Source organism: Periplaneta americana, chromosome 14 (assembly GCF_040183065.1).
Source record: "Periplaneta americana isolate PAMFEO1 chromosome 14, P.americana_PAMFEO1_priV1, whole genome shotgun sequence".
NCBI classification, from domain to species: domain Eukaryota; kingdom Metazoa; phylum Arthropoda; class Insecta; order Blattodea; family Blattidae; genus Periplaneta; species Periplaneta americana.
The window spans coordinates 76,169,496-76,187,641 of NC_091130.1; positions in this window are offsets into that span (position 1 = coordinate 76,169,496).

An 18,146-nucleotide genomic window follows, 5' to 3' on the forward strand; every position below is an offset into this window, starting at 1 on the left:
CTCCACTCCAACACATCAAATACAGCCAGCCCGAAATGAAAAATACACTCGGAAGGAACTTTGCCAATTCACCATAATGTCCCTGAAAATATACAATAGTTCTTCGAACAGTTGCCGCAAATTTAAAGGGACGAAAATATTACAATTCTAAACCGTATGACTACACTGTCCGCAGTTAATTTAATTCTTTTCGTCATTATTGACTCTAGTGCACTGAACAACAAATTTTAAATGAAAATGTTTAAATTGCACAATTTAATTTTTTTTGTGTTTATTTCAGTATAAAATGATAAAATATCATCATCCTCACAAATATTTAGTTCTAGTTTTTTTTTTAATGTAACCTATATCTTTGTAATAAGAACTCGCTAAATAAATATACATTCATGTTCCATGATTCAGTCAAAACAAATTTTAAGTGAATAATTTTTTAATTGTGTGATACCATAGGCATTAAAAAACTCCAGTGTCATTCACAAATACAAATGTAAAAAATTAAAGCGAAACATGAAAGTAATATTACATGAATGAAAATACTTTGTGAGCCTACTTTGTGCCAGAATTAAATCACAAAGGAATATGTATATAAATTAACTGGTCACAAATATATACAAACGATCACAAATTTTTGATGTCCTTATGTATATACAATTAAATATTTTGTTCAGAGATAAATTAATCAGAAAATGATTATTTTCGCTTAGCTTGACGTTTATACACATACTCGAAAACATCCCTTATGACAGTCCAGCAATAAGCTGCTAAATAGTAGGCCTCCATTTTCCGGCATACATCTTCTCAAGTGTGGCAATATCTTGATGAAATTGCTCACCATATTCATCACTTACTGCACCACTATCCTTGGGAAGAAGTCAAGATGAGTATAGAGGAAGTGCATTTTCAATGACATGTTGCAAGTAAGTTTTTCATAGCATGCCAACATGTTATCCAAAATATCCTTGTATTTAATTGCTCGGTTGTTGCCCAATAACTGTAAACACACTTTCTTGAAACATTCCCATGCATCCTTTTCATCACCTTGTATGATTCCATGAAAAGTATGGTCTCTGAAAAACTCTTAAATCTGTGGACCTACAAAAATGTCCTCCTTGACTTTGGCATCACTTAACTAAGGAATGTTTGCCTTAAGTACTTGAATGCGTCACCACCTTTGTTCATTCCCTTCACAAAGGTTTTCATGAAACCCAACTTGAAATGCAAGGGCGGGAGAAAAACCTTTTTAGGGTCTAATAAAGATTCACTCTGAACGTTTTTGATACCTGGTAGAAGAAATTTTCTGGTAAGCCAGTCATGTTTACTGTAATAAGATGTACGAACTCTGCTATCCCATTCACAAATAAAGCAACAATATTTCGTATATCCTAACTGCATACCTAATAGCAGTGCAATCTCTTTCAGATGAATACAAATCTACCATTCAGATTCATTGCAGTTGATGGCTTCTAATAAAAGTTTCATATTTTGGTATGACTCCTTCATATTCACAGCAAGCACAACTGGAAGTTTATATCCAAAATATTAAACACAAGTAAGACTAGAAACAAATAAAATCATTGTTATAAGTTATTATGACTTTGACAAACCATTATAACGTGTTGTTTTAAACTTAACAAAAATCCGTACAAATTAACTCACTAAAGTGAAGCAGTGTAAAATTAAAACTAGACCTAATTTTTAATTGTCTTTGTGATATTCGTGATCAGCACAACAGAATTAATGGGAATTTTTCTATTTTCATTCAATTTACATTTTTATTGTCGTACATTGTAATCTGTATAGGCTTGTTATTTAAACGCTTCTCCAAATAAGAGAAAGAGACAGACGTATATTGTCAATACAAGGAATAAAAAATGGAGGTGATAAAGTTTGATATTACAATCCTTACTAAGCACTACTGGAAACAAGATTATAAAGATCCTGCGGCGTTTCGAAAAAGTGTGAAGCCGAGGGTAGAGGTGTCGTTAGTGGACGTATAGCATAACGATACTTCCACAGTTTCATTAATGGAAAAAGAGACATTAAAGATTACAACGTCCTTGAAAATAGAAGGCATGGAATATTGAGAATACACGCAGAGTTTTGAAAGAAGTTCTACAGAAATACTAGTAGTGTGTCAGAAGGCCTTGGCACTTCTAAAAGTAAAATACTTCGTCACATTAAGACTCAGATAATAATATACTCGTAGAAGTTGTAGATCTGTACAGCATGAATTGAAATCTGGGAGAATGGATATCTCTTATCAGCTTACGGCTAATCTCACGGATGATATATTTATCAGGAGAATTGTTACATGTAATGAAATGGATATTTATTACCGCAACACTAACACATGAAAATAGTGGCTTGATCCCACTCAGGATGCCAAAGTTGTTGTTAAACAAAATTAATTTGATCCCAAAATAATGTGATGTGTCTAGTATGATTCACTGGGAGTTTATACCAAACGGATGTGCACTCGATTTTTATTCTCAATGGCCATAATGAGTTCATGAAGTTTTGAGAGAGAGTCCAGAATTAGTTACTCAAAATATAATTTTATTTTCTTGCAACAGGACAATGCGAAACCCCACACTGCTCGAACAACATGAAAAAAATACACAAAGGACAATTAATCAATAATAAAAATTAATGTTCACTCACCAGAGCTTGGAACGCAGCCACACATAGCATTCCTTGACTCAACAGACAAGTCGTGAAGTATATGGGACTCAGAAATTGTTTTAGGGTGTGGGAAATCCTGAAAGAAATGAAACCAGCAAAAATTATTCTTTATACAGGGTTCCTACAAAAGAACTGCTGGGTTTTAAAAAGTCTTAAGCTGTGCTGAAGTGCAATCACGGATGTTAGGAGGTGATCAGAACATTGTTTAGCACAGGGTGGCGTACACTTAGAACACTTACTATGAACAGTGTACGTACATAAACATCATACATAATTTCTCAGAAGATATCATTTTTGTTGCTTTGTGAGTAAACAAAAAAAGGTTAGAAAAAAAAGTTTCAGTAAAAGTTGTTTCTTTTAAAAGTAGTTTCCAATGGTACCTTCAATGACCCATGTTCTCATTTGAAATTTTGAAGTTGACCACAGGTACCCCTACTTCCGGTGTGTTATGGGAAATGGCACTACCACCAATCGATTCTTTACATAGGTTCATCAATTTTTTTTTCGAACAACCAGTTTCATATAGGTTTCGAGGAAAAAGGCTGATATGGGTGGTCTGAAACATCCAGTATATATAAGTTGACCTTTTTGTTATTAGTGTAATAAACTTTGTCTCAAACCTCGAATTCTTTTGTAGAAATCCTGTATAATACTTTTAGATATCAAATCCACTTGCATCATAATATCTTTTTGGGGACTGTGAAAATAGTACGGGTGACAGATAGGCCCATTATTTACTTGCCTCACGGGATATATCTGCTTGCATCATATAATAAGAAAGATTCGAATTGTTTGTGTTACAAAAAGTGTATTTATAAAATTTTCAGATGATATTTTCCTTTCAAGTGATACTGAGATTCACTAAACTTCTTATGCAACATGGAATTTGTATGAGGATTTGTATTGCATGGGACCTGCGGTGTGTACGTTTAACATTTTTTAAAAGACTAGGACTGCGTTTTTGGCCAAAATGGCACAAATACGAGTCTATATTTTTATGTCTTCATTTAAATAATTACCTCATAAATTTGTTTAACATTTTGTCCCTAACCGCAGCTCTTCTAGACCTACAACACACAGAGAAAATTTCGTTTTCTCACAACAATATTTTTGATCAATAAAAGGATCACTATCGTCTTCCATTTGTTAGATATACGTGAAACTTTGCAAGAATACTCGGCATACTAAAATACATGAAGTTATGCTAATACCTCTCCATTGAAAACATTTCAGTAATATGTGAAATTTAAATTTAAAAAGTTAAAGAATATTATCAAGAAACATTCTTTTGGTTACCGGTATATGAATATTTTTATCTCATTAACCAGTGCTCAAATTTAATAGTCCATACCTAGTTTTCTTAACCACAAAATGTAAGTCCTTCATAGAAAATTGTAAAATGTAGTAACAATTCCAAAACCGTGAGGAATATTTTGAGTTTACGAAAAATTTAATAAGTATTATTAAAATAAGTCAAAATTTATATCTAAAGAAATAATGTATGAAACATCTTGAAATTTGGTACTGCTTTGTTAAGGGTACGATCATAACAAACCCACCGAATTTGAAAGCAATTGATCAACAACGTTCGAATTTTCAAAATCAAGTCCTGGTGTCCCTTAAAAATCGCCCGCGACTTGTCTGACGAAATATGCATTACGTCTCATTTTACAAACACTTGAATTACATAAATATAGTAAGTTACCATGTAGTACATACTCAAGTATAGTCTGATGATACTTAATGCAGTCCACCAAGTAATCCTCCACTTTGTACTCCAGCTTACTCTCCAGTTCGATACTTTGAAGTGCATCCTCTCCACATTGTATGAGACTTTCCAGTTTTCCGTCCGGGAACAATGTGTCCATATCCTGAATCGCAGAAACTAATATTTTGAAGTGGGTGGCCATGTGGAATGTCAGCATGGTCGTTAACAAGTTTAAGACTAAATAATGAATTACGTTGCAAATAACAGTAAATATCTGCCACGCTATATATATTTCGTAAGTAGGAGATTCTGTAAGATTTTCTGGACGCCACGCATGGAAACAAAAAAACCCGTCAATGTCTTCAGCAGTGGTGAAATTTGTACTTAGATCGGATGTATGTTTTTTCATAACCGGCATCACAATCCATTCAAATGTGACAAATGCATTAATTATTAACATTACGTGTGTCATCCTGTCGGCCTGTCTCCTCTCTTGTTCAATAATCATCTGTTTGTTTCCAAGTGTCAAAACATTGGCTGTATTCCCCATCACCGTGTTATCCAGCAAATGGAATATATCTTTTAATTTCTTCTGAGATGCTGTTAAATAAGATGAGCCAATATGTCCGGCAGCAGCTGACAAAATTTCAAATAAGAACAGCGAGACGGTGTTTACATTCGAATTACCCCATTTCTCGTAAATATCAATTCCCGCTGTAATATAAAACGAAGTATAGCAAAAGAAACTCAGGCTATAGAAAGAGATTAGCACTTTATACTGCCATGTATTAGGTTCTGGATATAGGCGACCTAAGTACAATGTTACATTCTTTTGCAAAGTTAGTAAATTCAACATCACGTGCTTTACTTGTAGATCACTGATGTTGACGAACCTACTTGTGAAGATAGCTTCCTTTGTTATTGTGAAATAAATATTCTCGGCCGTATGGTGAAGTTTATTTCCTCTCTGCGTTCATTTTGTGAAGAAGAAAAAACTGTGGTTGCTGTGACAAAATTCTCTACTGGAATGAGCTCACTCCTTGCGTGTAAGAAGCTTGAATTTCGACTCGGGTTTTGAATAGGCAATAGCTTTTCCATCATAATATGTGTAGGCTATATTATAGATTAGGAACACAAGGATACCGTTCCTTGAGTCCTGTAATTTAAGATACCGACTTGAATACTCCCAATTATTTATTTTTATTTATTTAACGCAGGGCTGTAGAGTTTATCCTTAGCCGTGATAATGGCAACATGCAATAGTGTGAGACAAGTAAACAAATTACTCCCAATTATTATGGTAGCCGAAGCGGTTAAGGCACGCAGCTTTATTGCTGTCTAATGTTAGTTTACGATATCTACTGGTGTGGTCAGTCTCGAAAAGCATTACAACCATCGCCAATGAATCGAATACCTCTAATATTTCTTACAGTTAAAGCAGTTACAATCTATGTAAACTTCTTGTTTCCGACTTGAGGGTCTTGCACCTGTTATACTGTACAGTATCCATTTAAATAATACTCAGGTATTTACTTATGGCTTTTAGAGATCCCGGAGGTTAATTGCCGCCCTCACATAAACCCGCAATCGGTCCCTATTCTCAGCAAGGTTAATCTAGTATCTATCATCATATCCCACTTCTCTCAATTCTATTTTAATATAATCCTCCCATCTACGTCTCGCGCGCGCACACACACACACACACATACACACACACACACACACACACACACACACACACACACACACACACACGTAAATATAAAGGCAACATAGAAAGTTGTAACATTTGTAAATTTTCTAAGGATCTAGTTCGTATTTTTTTATAGATACCGATAGGTCTGTTTCTCTACATCGAACAGTAGGCAACGTCACAACGAGAAAAGTTGCTACGATTGCCACGCTCGCCACAACCCTCTCGTGGTGGCCGGTGTCCTTAACAAGCCTCTAATGTAGCTCGTGCGGAACCTGGTGAAGCTTAGAGAGAGAGAGAGAGAGAGAGCAGTAGTGTGGTGTGGGGTCGGCTGTCGACCGATGTTACAGTGACGAGATGAAAGCGAGACTGAACAAGCGTTACTCTCTCCACTCCTAACCGCCCGGTGACGCTTCAAGGTCAAAATGTTATGTTTTATTTAACGACGCTCGCAACTGCAGAGGTTATATCAGCGTCGCCGGATGTGCCGGAATTTTGTCCCGCAGGAGTTCTTTTACATGCCAGTAAATCTACTGACATGAGCCTGTCGCATTTAAGCACACTTAAATGCCATCGACCTGGCCCGGGATCGAACCCGCAACCTTGGGCATAGAAGGCCAGCGCTATACCAAATTGCCAACCAGGTCGACTTCAAGGTCAAGGATAACCAGGTTCCGTTCGAGCTATACTTCACTATATTAATCAGAAAATAGGGTAAAAAAGGGTGAAACGGGTCACCAGATGAATCGGGCCAGTTTTGAAAACACCGCTCTGTAAGCCAAAGAACAAAGAGTAGTGGATTGTGCGCTAGCTAGCGTTGAAGTTGGGAACTTCTTCAATGCAAAAAGGCGGGAAAGCAATATAACTGCATTGTTTTTGGTGCGGTGTTTGAAGTAGAAAATTGTTATTGTAACGATAGGTAGCAATATTTTATTTAATTTCTTAAATTGTAATGTTTATTTAATCTACGTTTTACCAGTTATTATTGTGATACTTATATGATTTAGTAATTAAGTTGAAAGTGGAGTCTTAAAGGACAGGTTACCCATATGTTGAGCTTCTAAGACCAATCAGTATGGCAAACCTTACGATGCAAAATATTGCTGCTCTTTGGGTGATTCAGGTCACTATTTTAAGGGTGAAAAGGGTCTGAATATTTTTAATTGATTTCATTAAAATAGGGTTTATATTTGTCCTAAATGAGGAAATACAGAAGGAAGACGCAGTCTTCATGATTGGAGAGTATATGTAGAGGGCAATAAAAGCTTATCGTGAAGTACGAAGCCAGCGCCACGCTGCGGCACTCTTCAATGTACCACATTACTGCCTACAAAGATGTCTGAAAAATGAGGTCAACTAACAGGTAAAGAATAGGGGAGGATAAACCGTGTTCTCAGTTGACCAATAAAAGCAATTTGCAAAGAGAATACTTAGGCCTAAACTTTCAGCTTGTGGGTTTGAACTGAATGTTCGATGTTCGAAAAGATGCCCATAATCATCATCATCATAGTCAGGAGATGAATCATGAGATGAATATGATACTGCATGTGGTTTTTGCAATGTTAAATAGAGTGATCCTGTTTCTTTATAGCTCGGAAACTGTGTACAATGGATGGGGAAGGGAATGAGTGATGCCATGAAAATTGTGTTGGAGCTGAGAGTAAGAAGAGATTTATTTGTGGAAGATGTTCATTGAGTAATTAAAAGAGGAGATTTTTTGCTTGTGATGAAGAATTAGTGTTAAATATATAAGGTGAACCATAAGTATGTTTGGAAAACTTGTGAGCGTGCTTCTGGATAAAAAAGTAACAACAATTCCTTGTATGAAAATAGTGATTATCGTTTTTATAAGCATCTGATCATATTATTGTGTTGTTTTTGTTTTGATTTTGTACCAGTGTTTGTTTACAAACAACACAGTAACAAGACAGTAGTACATTGTTCTTTGTTTTGATTGGATGCGGTGGTCCAGTGCCTTGGCCACCCAGATCACCCGACTTCACCCCATTAGATTTTTACCTTTGGGGTCACTTGAAGCTTGTCGTCTATTAAACACCAGTGAATAATGCAGGGGAGCTATTGCGACATGTTGAAAATTCATGTCAATTCATCATTGATGACAACATGGTGTTTGAGCAAACTCGCCAGTCGTGTGTACGTCGTGCTCAGGCATGTGAAACAATGGAGAGGGACACACTGATCTCCTTTTGTAAACGTTAAATTACAAGTTTCTCAACATGTACTTGTGACACAACGAAAAAAGAACAAAAAAGAAAGTATGACCATTTCTCCAATAAATAAGCATTTTCCGTCAAATTTTCATGTAAGGAATTGTTCTTTATTTTGATCCAGGAGCACGCTCACGCGTTTTCCAAACATATTTATGACTCACTCTGTATAATTTGTCTGGATCTGAATCTTCATAAGTATTTTATTGTACAAGTATACGAATAAAGATGAAAAGTAAGAATGTTTCCATTCGCCCTTCTTGATGACCCTATTCACCCTGGCTGCTTAGGGTGAAAAGGATCATGCAGTACTTTGTTTAATTTCTAAATATGCTAAATTGTTTCAGAGTTAATTCTAATATAGACATTTAAACGTGTAGCTAAAACTTCAATCTTTCTGACGAAGTATCAAACTTTAGGTCTGATGTTAAGTTATGTGAGTTATTAGAGTAAATATGAATTTTGACCCTATTCACCCTTGCTTACCCTAAATGTACTAACTCTGCAGCCTGGTCTTAAGATATACTCTGTACACAGCTAATCTGATTCCATAGCGGAGAAAGATAAATTATCGCAAATATAATTAAGTATTGCGAGGAGGAAAAATTAAACAAATGTTTGCTGGAACCTCTTGATAAGGAATATGAGAGCGGCTAAACACTCTGGCAGAAATATTAGTTCCGTGAAGAGAATTAAGAATAATATTGAATTACAACCGAATGTACCTCACACTACTCCGAGAAAGAATAAATAGGCTATGTAATGTTTAGAAATTATTGCTATAATAGTTATGTACAATAGTGTGGGTACTGTGAGCGACATAATGAATTACTGTTGTACGTTATTATTTTGTTATAGTTCTGCAAAACATATTATTTCATTCCAGAATTAGGACTTGTGTAAAGTTGAAGTGGACGACTTCGATCAACATGTCATTCGGGATACAATCGAAGAATTCTATCTTATTCAGAAAGTAGTACTTACGATTAAGAAGATAATTCCAAATGGATGATGCCATTGACGTAGTAATAATTAATTTTGGACCAAGCGATGATGGCAGCATTGATAGGGATATGGATTGTTTATAATTGTAAATTAATGTAAATACAAATAATAAACCTGTAAAATATTGTTATAACATTATATTTAAATACTTACTCATTAAGGGAACTGTGCCTATTATCGCACACGCGCCTAATATCGCACCCCATGGTTTCTGAGTTGAGAGCAGGCATAAGACCCTGAATGGAGTAGTAGCTTATTCAGTTCAATTAAAAGTAGCGTTAGCGCCCGCAGATGGATTGCTACGGGCTTCAATACACACTACACGCCTTGAGTCAGGAATAGCCAAGAGAGGCTGTTTGGACTTCAGAGAGAGCAGATCTGAGCAGAGCCACCAGTCCACAGCTTTCCGCTTCTTCGCACCTTCTGCCGCCTTCGCCAGTTCCTCGGTTCGGCGCTGCCTGTGTTGCTGTGCTGCTTACTGGGTGCGGACCGCGGCGACAACGAAGAGGAGGCCTTGCAGTTTTTGGAATCTAGCTGGGCCAGGAGGCCCAGCGTGAAGTAGGGAATTATACGGTGTGCCTACCCACCGGTGTTCTAACAAGTCCGGCCACCTAGCGGTGTTAACTGGGGGACTTGTTAGGATAGCAGCTGCCACTCACTGCCCGGCTGGGTCGATTGAGTGGTAGCAGCTGAGCTGCACCAGGGCGTGCGCCCTATAGAATTCTAAATTTTACTTCACTTACGTGTGGGACTAACACCCTCTAACTTCGAAAAGAGCATCATCCGCGGCTGGCCCTTCTGAGGGCCAGTTGCAACTGCAGTGCTACTGTAGTCTGCCCTTCTCAGGGCTACTACATAGTACATTGCCGTAACAAAACCATGTGCTCTGCCAGGAGGTAAGCCTGTGCATCACAAAATTGATATGAGAACTACACGTAAGTTGAAGTCTGTGATGGAGAGCTGCGTTGGAACTAAGACATCACCCGCAGCGACTAGGGCGAGATCGTCCAGAGCTGTGGTAGAGACTAAGACTAAGCTTCCTGTCAAGGTAAAGCAGAGGCAGAAGCTTGATTCGCCGGGATCATCTCCGGCATCAAGTACTGCCGACTCTTCGGAAAGTCTGCCCTCACTGGCAGCTTCCGAAACGTCGATAGGGGCTCCACCCTCGCCCTCAGTGGGCGGTGAGACCCCGAGAGCAAGGAGGACTAGTGTGTCCTCCATCTCTACAGCCTCCAGTACTGGAGAGCTTTCTGTGAATGATAGGGGACCTGAAACACGGCCTCCATCTACACTAGTAGTCAACGAGACGGGTGCAGCTGCAACACGCTCACCCACTCAGCCAGAGACGGTAAATCCCGAAGTCGCTGCGAATGACTTTCTGACCACGAGGAGGGATGATATTCCTCCTGTAATCATCGCAAATGATTACAATGGTGACCCGGTCACTATGCTCACGACGTACCGGGACGAGCATGATCCGATGGACATTAGCTGTAAGCGGTTAATGTCAGGATTCGGAGTGAAGACTTTCACGCAACGTGACTATGCTTCACTGATCAAGTTCCTAGAGCGGAACAATGTTCCTTTTCATCTGGTGGAAGCCAGAAACGAGAAGGTCATTAAGGCCGTGGTGAAGGGGCTTCATCCTAGGACGAACCCCAACACCGTGACACAAGAACTGACTCGGCTAGGTTTTCCTGTGCGGAACACAGTTGTCATGTATGACAACTACCGTAAGGCCCCGAACGGGATGTTTCAGATACATCTCACTGACAATGAGAAGGCGAGATCGATTCTCGACCTAACCAGCCTACTGTTCACAACTATAAGGGTTGAAAAATATTTTCAGAGGCCCACTCCCCCACAGTGTACTCACTGCTGGAGGTTCGGTCACACTGCTAGACAGTGTAAAGCACCAGCTCGGTGCAGGAAATGCGCCGGACAGCACGTAACATCTGCGTGCATGATGCCGGCGCACTACACACGTTTGTGTGTAAATTGTCAGGGCGAACACCCTGCAACATATAGAGGTTGCAGGGAATATGTAGCCTATAAAAATCTGCACCAGAGAAGGCTTGGCATAACGAGTCAGACTGCCGGTTCTGCTCGAATTCCCCCTCCCCCCCCCCTGCTCCGGTTAACAACCTGGATAATTTTCCAGTACTGCTTCCCTCACAGGTCGCAGATCCAGAACCTGCTCCCTCCCGGCAAGTTCCTGCAGCGCCCTCAGAAGGCGAATGGCAGGTTGCCGGGAACAAAGGTAAGAAGGGAAAACGCGCTGTAGTTGCTACTAGCAAAGTTCCCCTTACTGCCACCAAACCAGCAGCTAAAGAGACATCTGCTGAAAAAGAGGTGTTCATACTCACCTCTCAACCGGGTACGTCTGCTGACTATAGGCGACCCAATGAGAGCGGGCGGACTTTTAGCCAGGTTGCGACCGCCCCACCAGCACCTCGCCCAAACCTCCCTCAAACAAACCGAGAGTGGGCGAATGCTTTCAAACAGCAGGCAGCCACTTGGGACCCTCAGTTTACGCTGTCTCTCATGTTTCAGATATTGAAACAAATGAGCGCGTATCTGGGGGAAAATCCTTACCTTTTCCAAGCAGCCCAGACGATCAGTAGGGCTATAGCCACACCGACGAGACCACGTAGACCTGCCGGTGGAAGAAGGAACGCGAGGAGATCGCCATGGTGATTTTCGCGTCCTAATATGGAACGCTCGAGGACTACGCGCAAATAAAAACGAGCTTAGGCATTATTTAGAAACTAAAGATATAAAAATTGCGCTCATATCGGAAACTCATCTCCGCCTTTCCGATAAGTTTAGAATTACAAATTACAAAGTTTACCGTACGGATCGTTCAATCGATCCGGGACAGGACGCGGCAGTCAGGGGAGGGGGCACTGCCATACTAATTCAAAGAGGAATTCCTCACTATGAGCAACTGCTCCCTCAACTAGAAAAATTGGAAGCCACAGCTATAACTTTACAGATCTTAAATGAACCTGTGACGTTTGTAGCTGTATATTGCCCTCCCCAATCACTTAAGGTTAGGGACTTAGACATCCTCATGGATACTGGACGAAAGATGGTAGTCGGCGGAGACCTAAACTCAAAACACACTGTGTGGGGCTGTCGTGTGGGCAACTCGGACGGCAATAAGCTTTATCGCCACTCCCTTGGGAGTGACTATGTTGTTTCTGCCCCGAGTACACCCACACACATCCCAGACATTGCTAACCATCAGCCAGACATTTTAGATATTGCACTTCTCAAAAACATAAATTTTCATACCAAACTTTCGGTACATGACTCGTTAGCAAACTCAGATCATAAACCTGTTATCATTACGTTTCGAGCGCAACTACAATTATCCCCTCCAAAAACTGTGCTACTCTACAAAGCAGCCGACTGGGAACTCTTTCGAGATAAGTTGGACGCTCTCACAGATGACGTGGTTCCTACATCATCTGTTGAGATCGAAGAAGCTGCTAAAACGCTAACGAATGCTATACAGGAATCTATGTCGGTAATTCCAACGAAAACTATTACTCCGGGGAAATTAGAACTTCCACAGGATACTTTAAAATTAATAAGGGAAAGAAATGACTGTCGACGTGCCTGGCAAAGAACGCGGGACCCTCGCCTAAGACCAAGGATAAATCGTTTAAAAAGGGAAATTTCTCAGAAAATAAACGACCAGATTATCCAAGCCTGGACTCAAAAACTTAGTAAATTAGATACCGACAATATGAGCGAAGTGTGGAAAATTACAAAGTTTTTCACTAAGCCATATAGTGACATCCCTCCCATCCAGCACAATGGGACAACGTACAATAGTCCAGAGGAGAAGGCAACTATTTTCGCGGAAGTCCTCGAGAACTCCTTCCATCCACACGGTGACTTATATGACAGACAAATACATGACAGAATAACACAAGACACAACTACGTACCTACAAAACGTGGACATCAACAATAACGACGCACCACTGATCCGTCCTGCTAGTGTTCACGAGATAAAATGGCAAATTAGACACTTGCCAAATAAAAAAGCCCCTGGCCCCGATGGCATACAGGCTGAAGTACTGAAACAATTATCACATAAATCGTATAAACTGCTTACAAGTATCATAAACGCTATCTTTCGGATAGGCTATTTTCCTAAAATTTGGAAAAACTCGCATATTATTCAAATTCCTAAGCCAGGAAAGAATAAATGTGATCCATGTAATTATCGACCCATTAGTCTACTAAATGTTCTAGGTAAAGTTGCGGAAAAGATCATACAAAAAAGATTGAAATCCGAGATCGGAAACAATGATCTAATCCGAAACGAACAGTTTGGATTCCGTTCAGGTCACTCGTGCACACAGCAATTGCTGCGCACAACGGAATTCATTACCACTGCATTTAATTTAAATCGAACAGTAGCGGCTATATTCCTAGATTACACACAAGCCTTTGACAGAGTTTGGCATGCGGGCTTGATTCATAAATTAATTAACAACAATTTAAATTGCCGCCTAGTTAAGCTGTTGGACAATTATATTCGGGGCAGAACGTTCCAGGTTAAACTGAACGACGTGCTCTCCACGTCGCGAGGTATTAACGCAGGAGTGCCTCAGGGCAGCATTCTGGCACCGACACTTTTCCAAATTTATATTAATGACCTACCTTTTCATCAAAATTTCAACAATAGCATTCTAGCGCTATACGCGGATGATTCGGCATTTCTCACTGCATCGTGGAAGCCAAATGTTGCCATTAATAGGCTACAAGGTCACCTACGTGACATTGAACCATGGCTCCTCAGATGGAGAATTAAATTAAATATATCAAAAACACAAGCCATATTATTTAGCAGGAGAAATAAATTCAATAGACCGGGCATAAATCACACAAAATTAGCCATAAATGGATCACAAATCGAGTGGAAAACTTCAGTAAAATATCTCGGAGTAACACTGGACAGACGGCTCACTTTCTCCGAACACGTACTACAAAAACTCAGACTTGCCAATGCTAGAATGGTGGAGCTTTATCCAATATTAAATAAAAGCAGACATCTAAACATACACACAGCTCTAACTTTGTATAAAACATTAATTAGGTCAGTAATGCTATATGCTTGTCCTGCTTGGGGACATGCACCTATTACAGTCCGTAAAAAATTACAAGTTTTCCAAAACAAAATTTTAAGATTCATCACAGGACTTCCTAGAGTAACTCCTGTTAGATTGATTCATGAAGAATTAGAAATTTCGACAATTCAAGAATATATCTCAAATCAAGCCTTCTGCACGTACACAAAGTCGTACAGCAGCACAAACGCACTAATTTCTTCATTAGGAAATTACAACCCTGCGTTAGACAAACATAAAAGACCTAAGAGCGTACTCCACCCTCTAGCTTGGAACGACAACGTACAAGACGAATACCAACTTGAACAATAAATAACCACTTGACTCCACACACAGACAAGGCTATTAATGCATTAATAATGTTATTTCTCTGTTTCAGGGTCATCACGTTATTGGCAGTTTAGATCCATTGTTCCAATTGTTAACACTTTTATGGACCTTTAATGTATGTGAATTTTGAACAATGATTAAATTAAAACCTCCCACCCGAACATATTCCGACCAAACTATAGCCAATTGGCTTGTCGTCAGCACGACATCTCATCCTGCTCTAGGTTTTTCCGTGGTTTCCCTTGAGCAATAAAAAAGACAAATGTCGGGATGAGCCCTAAAAGAAATGGGCCACGGACCACTTCCCTTCCCCCACTCTTTCTCTTCTACTATCACAAAGAACTTGCTAATTTCTTAGATACCAACCCTCAATTATGACAATAGGGGAACATAAATATATTGTAAGTTCACAGGGCTAACGGCTTCGAAGCTGGGTACCTGGTTCTAATGAAGTGCACTGGTAGCAATCAAAAACATGGGGGCATGAGATAGTTACTCTGCCTGCCATTAAAAATTCACTTCACTAAGTCCCCAAGGTAAAAAAAAAAAAAAAAAAAAAAAAAAAAAAAAAAAAAAAAAAAAAAAAGGAATAGCCAATGTGAAAATATTTGTAGTGTGCGTTGTTCGGGACGATTGTACAACTAACGGTAAGTAGCAAAATTTTTATACACTGTTAGTTTGATTTAGTTAGTCGTGTAATATTTTTAATCCGCTAAAGAAATATTGTAAACTTTTTATTTTTATTGAAACAAACTATTATGTTTCGTGTATGTTATTTGCCCAATATCGCACACTTACTGTTTTCCTATTATCGCACAGTGCGATATTAGGATGATGATGTGCGATATTAGGACGATGTTACTGCAAACTAATATAATCGTACAATGAATCTGGTAATTCGAAGGTTCATAAAAAATTGTCATTGCAGATGAGTCCAAAACGTCGTAAGCTGTGGAAAGAGGAGGATATGAAGGCTGCAATCATATCAGTTAGGAACAAAGTCATGGGATTGCAACGTGCTTCCAATACTTTTAATGTTCCTAAGTCTACTTTAAAAGATAAAGTCAATAGCAAAGAGGAGGATGTAGATAAGCTAGTGAGCACGAAACTTGGCAGAAAACCTGTACTTTCATTTGAACTCGAAGATTCTTTGGTTTCATATTGCTTAGAAATGGAGAAGCGATTTTATGGTTTATCCGCAAAGGATGTTAAAACTATGGCTTTTCAGTTAGCATCTCTGAATGGTTTGAAGCATCCATTTTCAAAGAACGATGAAGCCGCAGGATGGAAATGGCTGCACAGTTTCTTGAGAAGACACCAGGAATTGAGTCTCCGGAAACCGCAAAGCACGTCTATGGCAAGGATCAGAGGCTTCAATCAGGAGAACGTAATTAAGTTTTTTGACATTTATGAACCACTGATGAACATTATAAACCATTCACCAAACAGACTGTAGAACTGTGACGAGACTGGGTTGACAGTAGTTCAACACAAAGTCAACAAAGTAGTTAGTCTGAAAGGTAAGAGGCAGGTTGGATCTGTATCTTCAGCAGAGAGGGGATCTCTAGTGACTGCAGTGACCTGCATGAGCGCAGCAGGCCATTTCCCGCCCCCGTTGTTGGTTTTTCCAAGGGTCAACATGAAAACCGAACTTCTGGATGGAGCACCAAATGGTAGCTTAGCGGTGTGTCACAAATTTGGCTGGATTCAGAATGAAAGTTTTGTTCATTGGTTTCATCACTTTCTCAGCAATGTGAAGCCTACGAAAGATGACCCAGTAATTCTAGTATTGGATGGGCATTATTCCCACACTAGAAATGTTGAGCTCCTCGAACTAGCACGTGCTAATGGTGTTCATATTGTGTGTTTACCTCCACATTGCACGCATAAGATGCAGCCCTTGGATGTGGCATTTATGCTACCTTTCAAAACTTACTATGCTCAAGCAATTGAACAGTGGCTCAAACAAAATGCAGGCAGAGTAGTGACTCACTACCAGGTTGGTATGCTATTGGGAGAAGCTTTCAATAAAGCAGCAACTGTTGCTGTAGCTACAAATGGCTTCAGAAAAACTGGTCTGTATCCTTGCAACCGCCATATCTTCAGCGACTTTGAATTTCAAGAAGCTTCCCCAAATAACCATGAAGCAAGTGACCATTCACCTGAAGCTTTACCAAATAGATACATGATGCCAACACTTCTCAACCTCGGCCAGGCCCTAGCGGTATCAACGAGCCAAAAACTCCACCAAAACCAGTCGAGAAGCAAACTACACCTTTTGTTACGCCTGTTGACATTTCACCAGTTCCTACAATACAACAAAAAAATCCAACTGGTAGAGGACGTAAAAGTGGTTCTGCCGCTCTACTAACAAGTTCACCATATAAAAACCAATTGGCTGATGATGTTAAGAGGAAATCACCCACAGATAAGAAGACATATGAACGAAAAAGCGTTCAAAAGAAGCAGGCTGATAAAGTACCTACTCAGAGAAAGAGACAGAAAAAACAAAGCCAGATATCTTCAGATTCAGAAAGCGAAGAGTTGGATGATCCAGTATACATCTCCACTGATAATGAAGATAGTGAAGATGACGCAGAATGTCCATATTGCAACGGCAAGTTTTCTTGTGACAAAAGGGGAGAAAAATGGATCGTATGCACGAAATGTGGAATTTGGTGCCACGAAGAGTGTTCTGGAGAGGATGACTACAAAAGTTTCATTTGTGTTTATTGTTTGGAAGGTTAGATTTGGTTCCCTAAATATCTGGACTATGTATACCGTTAACTAACAGACATTCTATACCCTGGCAGTTGAATGTGTAGTTATTTACTGTCAAACACATTGTATCAGAAAATCTTATAATTTCCGAGCTGTATTCGTATGCTATTTTAAAAAATAACATGTTTTGTGCTTAAATACAACATATATGTAATAAATACGTAAGAAAATTTGTTTCTGTACAATAAACTTAGCATTTGTCCTATGTATTTTCCACAAAAAGAGGGGTGCGATATTAGGAGCACTAGTTCTCCTAGTACCGTTTTTGCAATTTTTCCTTTGTACTTGAAAAATAAATGCAAAATAAAAGTAATTTTCAAATCTGACCTCACTGATATAAACATAATAACCCCGTATTAAGTATCCATGTTTATTTCAAATTTTTGTAATATATTAATACTTGAAATATTACTTTTTCAAAATGGGTGCGATATTAGGCACAGTTCCCTTATAGGTTAATTAAACCGGCTACGAATGCAAAATGTCGGAGTGTCGTGAGATGATGATGATGTCTGTATTGAACCAAGTTCTTTTACAGTAGATAGCCGTAAAGTGAAAGAACCAACGTTTTCT